The sequence below is a fragment of the Dreissena polymorpha genome, chromosome 3, assembly GCF_020536995.1.
Source record: "Dreissena polymorpha isolate Duluth1 chromosome 3, UMN_Dpol_1.0, whole genome shotgun sequence".
Lineage (NCBI taxonomy): Eukaryota > Metazoa > Mollusca > Bivalvia > Myida > Dreissenidae > Dreissena > Dreissena polymorpha.
Window position 1 is genome coordinate 138,761,524 of NC_068357.1, and position 6,000 is coordinate 138,767,523.

Genomic DNA, 6,000 nt, shown 5'->3' on the forward strand with positions numbered 1-6,000 from the left:
ATAAAATAAGACACATTCAAAATGTTGACGCATGTTGATTCAATTAAATATGATATGAGCGAACGTTGTTGTTTTTCTATTTGCGACAGTTGAACCGTATATGAACCTTTAAACAGTAAACACGCTTATTTTGACAATTCTGCTATATCCATTTTCATTTGCCACGGCATGCTTGGACTAATGCAAGATGAAAATGTCTTGGATTTTTTTGTTTAAAATAAACTTTCATTCATACTCTTTTGAAATCCCTAAAAATGCAAGGAATCATATCCGATATATTTGACCATATTTTCAACTCTTCTTGTTTAAACAGTTGTGTCATTTGAGTCGCGTTCTGAGAAAACTGGGCATAATGCTTGTGCGTAAAGTGTCATCCCAGACTAGCCTGTGCAATCCGCACAGGCTAATCAGGGATGACACATTCCGCCTTAATTGGATTTTCGTGTTTCCTTTAAACGAAAAATACCATAAAAGCGGAAAATGTCGTCCTTGATTAGCCTGTGCGGACTGCACAGGCTTATCTGAAATGACACTTTACGCACATGCATTAAGCCCAGTTTTCTCAGAATGCGACTCATATAATCGTTTTTGATCGCATATGCAGATCTGCAAAACATCTTGATACGCATTAGATACACTGCTGTAGATAAGGTAAATGCCCGTACAAGAATTGATCATTTTTAAGGTGATGTCATTTTTGTGTAATTCATAAATAGCATATATTAGTAAAAATATGCCAAATACAAACCAAAACTGTGCCGCTGTGCGAGAACCCTAACACAAACAAATTGAAAATATGATAAGACATGCAACACCTGCAACAAAAGCTGGCAAATGCGCACAAACATTATATAGTTTACTGCAGATATGTTAATGATGTCATATGCTTTACTGCAGATATGATGTCATATGCTTTACTGCAGATATGATGTAATATGCTTTACTGCAGATATGATGTCATATGCTTTACTGCATATATGTTAATGATGTCATATGCTTTACTGCAGATATATTTAGGATTTCATATGCTTTACTGCAGATATGTTAATGATGGCATATGCTTTACTGCAGATATTTTAATGATGTCATATGCTTTACTGCAGATATGTTAATGATGTCATATGCTTTATTGCAGATATGTTAATGATGTCATATGCTTTATTGCAGATATGTTAATGATGTCATATGCTTTACTGCATATATGTTAATGATGCCATGTGATTTACTGCAGATATATTTAGGATTTCATATGCTTTACTGCAGATATGTTAATGATGGCATATGCTTTACTGCAGATATGTTAATGATGTCATATGCTTTACTGCAGATATGTTAATGATGTCATATGCTTTATTGCAGATATGTTAATGATGTCATATGCTGTACTGCAGATATGTTATTGATGCCATATGCGTCGCGTTAACTAGTGATAAAACCAGATTTAAGGCATATAAATGGTGCAAACAAATATTGTTTTTGTGTCCGTACAAAAAGGATATTAGCTATATTTTGCGAACTCTTTGAATGAACTACATTCAGGACGGTTCGAGGTTTTGGGGCACTTTGTTAGTATAATCGCATAAGCTTTTTATTTTAGATTAGCGTAACTTTAAAAACAAGAGGAACGAGATTTAGAGACTTGTTTTTGCATTGCAAATAATCATTTCAGATATGTTTGTGAAGTATGAGGCGTTCTTCCGGTGCCACCATTGTATCATTTTGAATGTCATTTCTTTGAACTAGACTAGAAGACTATTCGATGTAAGAAAAGAGGACATAATCTATCAAATATTTATATTAAATAAATTGTATTATAATATTCACAATAAACAAAACCAAAACACCATACGCTTGCTGAGGTTTGTTATCTGGCAGTGCATGAATAAATCTATGCGTTTTATTGGTGTTTATTTTGCAGTTATTGAAACGTTTAATTTACAACTTTGCAGGCACTTGTTGCAAATTGATCAAATGTACTTGACAACGAGCTGCAATACAATGTTTGCAAGATGATGATATCGTTTCTATACGATTTCGTATCATAGACACGTGCATACATCAGATTTTATTGCTACGAAAATAACCTGTTCTTAGTAACCAACCGAGAATGAACAAACGAAAAAAAATATCCTTACTAACTTGAGAAATGTTTATTAACAACATATTAATCAATTAACTCGTCAGAACCGAATTATTCACGCATAATTTTAGACAGCCAAAACTACAATGCATTATTCCTAACTACTCCCTTATTAAAACGGCTGTCAGTGTTGGCATGCGCAATGATGGGACATTATTATTTTTCTTTGCGTGGCGTTATTTTTTTTATTATAATGACCACAGGAGGCTAAACTTAAATCTCGCGGTCGGTAAAAAGAATGTCGGGTCATTTTTTACTGAGCTGAATAATGTTGCTAGTTATTTGGCGAAATAAAACGAACATACACATTTGAATTTTAATCAAAGTTTGTTTGTTTTTTTTTTCGTTTTTAGGTGTGGTGATTTGTTTGTTACTTATAAAGAGCAAATATTAATGATAATTTGCAAAAAATACAAACAAAACTGTGTGACGCCATACCAGTAGTAGATATGAAAAAAAACGCTTGCAATAAATTCGGGCGCGGGCAAAAGCTATAAAGTTTAATGCGCATTTGAAAGTTATGCCATACTGACGGGTCGGGCTACAAAGACCTCGTGAAGAGGCTAGAAGGACCTGAAAACAAACTCTGATATACACACACACAGTTATGTCATATGTGTCGCGTTAGTAAGTAATGAATGACACCTGCTTTTTAAAATATTTTCGGCAAAAAAAAATCCAGCAGTTACAGTTTAATCGTTTGTGCTTATAGAGCAAAGCGGGCGCGAACGGAAGAAGGTGTGACATATTCTTTCTTTTTCGATTTCACGAACAATGTGACACATAAGTAAACGTATGCTTGAAAGGTAATGATTTAAAATAGTAAAGAGTAAAGAACATTTCACATAAATCTTATAAACTGTCACAATAAGTATCAGAACGGATGCCACATAAATTGTTACCTAAGCGGCTGTCACACATGTCGTTGAGTAAATAGAATAAGCATGTTTAATGTCGCATCGCTTTGCTCGTTATGTGCGGCACAAAATTATGAACGTAATATTTTGCAAAAAATCTGAATGAACTGCATTCATGTTTGACCAAGTATGTTAAAAGCATTTCGTTGTTCATAATTTTAATTAGCTTAACTTTGGAAATTGAAAGAAAAGCCTGGGATTAACGTGTTCTCGTCAAATCTGTTTTTCAAACGTTTTTCTTTCTTAAACCATCATTTTAGCGTGTTTATGTCTTTTCTTTGAACAAGACATGATTGTTTTCCATATGAGAACAACGTTAAATATTTATATACATAACTGAATACATATGCATAATTGAATAGTGTGCTTTTTTTTCAAATTGTGTTTTAATAGAAATGAATTAATAAAGCTATGGTTATAATGTTCGTTTGGGGTGGGATTTTTTCAACAATGGATACACTATATGAAACTGGGCATCGATCGAATTGTGCAGTATTTGGTGCATATTCAGCAAATTTATTTTACAAATTTGTGAAATTCAAATATTGCAACATGACGATACCGTTTTTATTCGATATGGCATTATATTCATGTGCATACAAATTGTTATAGTATTGTGATATTTATAATAAAACTATAAATATGGCCAGAGTACACCAACATTTATGTAAATTATGGATTTTATTGCGAATAGATAATAAACCTGGCCGTGTTAATCTAACGTGATATGATATTGACCGTTATAGAAAATAATCAAACGAAAAACCATCCTTCATAACTCTTTGAATGTTTATCAGCAACATAGTCATACATACTTTTGACCTGGTCAGAACCTAATTCATTCCCCCAAAAGAGTAAAGTGAGAGTACTTTACGCAGCCGGAACTACTATAAAGTCGTGTTCTAAGAAAACTGGACATAATGCATGTGCGTAAAGTGTCGTCCCATATTGGCCTGTGCAGTACGCACAGGCTTATCTGGGACGACACTTTCCGCTTTTATGACATTTTCCATTAAAATGAAGTCTCTTCTTAGCAAAAATCCCATTTGGGCGGAAAGTGTCGTCCCTGATTAGCATGTGCGGACTGCACAGGCTAATATGGGACGACACTTTACGCAAATGCATTATGTCCAGTTTTCTCAGAACGCGACTCTATGTATCATTTCCTAAATACTCCGTAATCAAAACGGCTGTCATAATTGACATATGTTATGATGGTTAAGTGTTATTTTTTCGTTGAGTACCTTATTATTAATACACAAATTAATGAACACAAGAGGCTCGCCTGACAGCTCGTGGCAAAAATAATGTAGTATCGGTATGGACACTGTGTCATTAATCTTATTATTAGACAAAATGATACGAACATAATATGCGTTTTAACGCAGGTATTCAGGTGCATTGTGGTTAAACTGGTTCAAACGCAAAAAAGTACGGACACTATGCAACCTGCAACTTAGCTTTACCAAAAAGTAAAAAGTAGTATTTAAACTTGATAGGCCTAAATACTTTAATGATTTACTAGCGGAAAACATTATGCTTAAAGAAAAACAAATGTCTGTCTTTCAAACGGGAAGTAATCATTATCAAGTGCACAACAATGATTCTAGCCTTTATATGTTATGCTTTTGACTGGTCGTTACGTATTTTAATGGTCAGCAATAATTATTATGAGGCCAGGCTAGAAGTGACAACAATAAGAATAGACATGGCGAATAATGTGACGATGAATTGAAGAAGTAATTAAACAAATCTTTAATAGTTCACAACATGCAAAACGGATGATTTTAAGTGGGATATAAAACCTGCACCAGGATTGCAAGGGCGGCTGGGCAGGGCGAAAGACGCAAACGTCTGATGCGATTTATCAAACAATAGTTACCGGAAATAACAGATTTACATCAATCGTCTTAACGAAAATCGTTTAAGACATAATTCACAATTTGAATTTCATGCAAGAAAATTCAAACTTTTAATTTTCTAATTGTCCCCCACTCATGTCGACAATATCCGAGCGATAATAGGATGCTGATTAATATATCTATTTAGTGTAATCACTGTATCTCGGAAAATTTGTTATCGCGCTAAATTACGATCGCAATTGATGTGAAGGTATTAAACCATAACATTCATTAATGATAATATCCAACATACAAGCTACACAGCTCTAATAACACGAAATACCCAATACGTTTATTAAGAGTTTATCCGTCAGTATTTTATAGTACTTGTAAGTCGAATAAGCATTACCAATGGATCGTTGTTTATCATAAACATATTTCATTAAAATACTCATGGCTTCATAATAGCTTCAAGTGTTACTTGTAGAAAAATTTTCACAAATACTTAATATAATCGTGCATGAGAAAACCAGAACAAATGACACAATTTTCGATTTTATTTTTTATTTTTTGGTATCTTCGTTCTTTTCCAGTGATATGTAAGTATAAAATGGCATTCTTTTCCAGCTCAAGCCTTAATAATGTGCATTTGTGTTAATCTATGTAAACCAAGAGATGTGAAACTGAAGTGAGCATCATTATGCAGTAATAGACCAGTTTACTACCGCTGTTGCTATTTTTAGATATCACGTGACGCGTCGAATTTCAGAACGATGCTGAACGTGTATAAATCTTTGGCGGAGCATATCGATGATTATAAACCAGTTGAATTTTATTAATTTCATTCGGGATTTTCATGAGCACTGACACTGGTTACAATTACGGCAAACATATGCATACATGGATGTGTTGTTTAGTCAATAAATTGATGAGGGGTTATGAAATAAACATTCCCCTGCTCATTCTTTGTATACTTATGATATTTTTCAAACTATTGAATTTGATATAAATTTTTATCAAATCAAAGGAAAGGTATTTTTAACTGGAGACACAAACTCGCGAACGGGAAATAAAGCCGATTACATCGAAAATGATGGGTTTG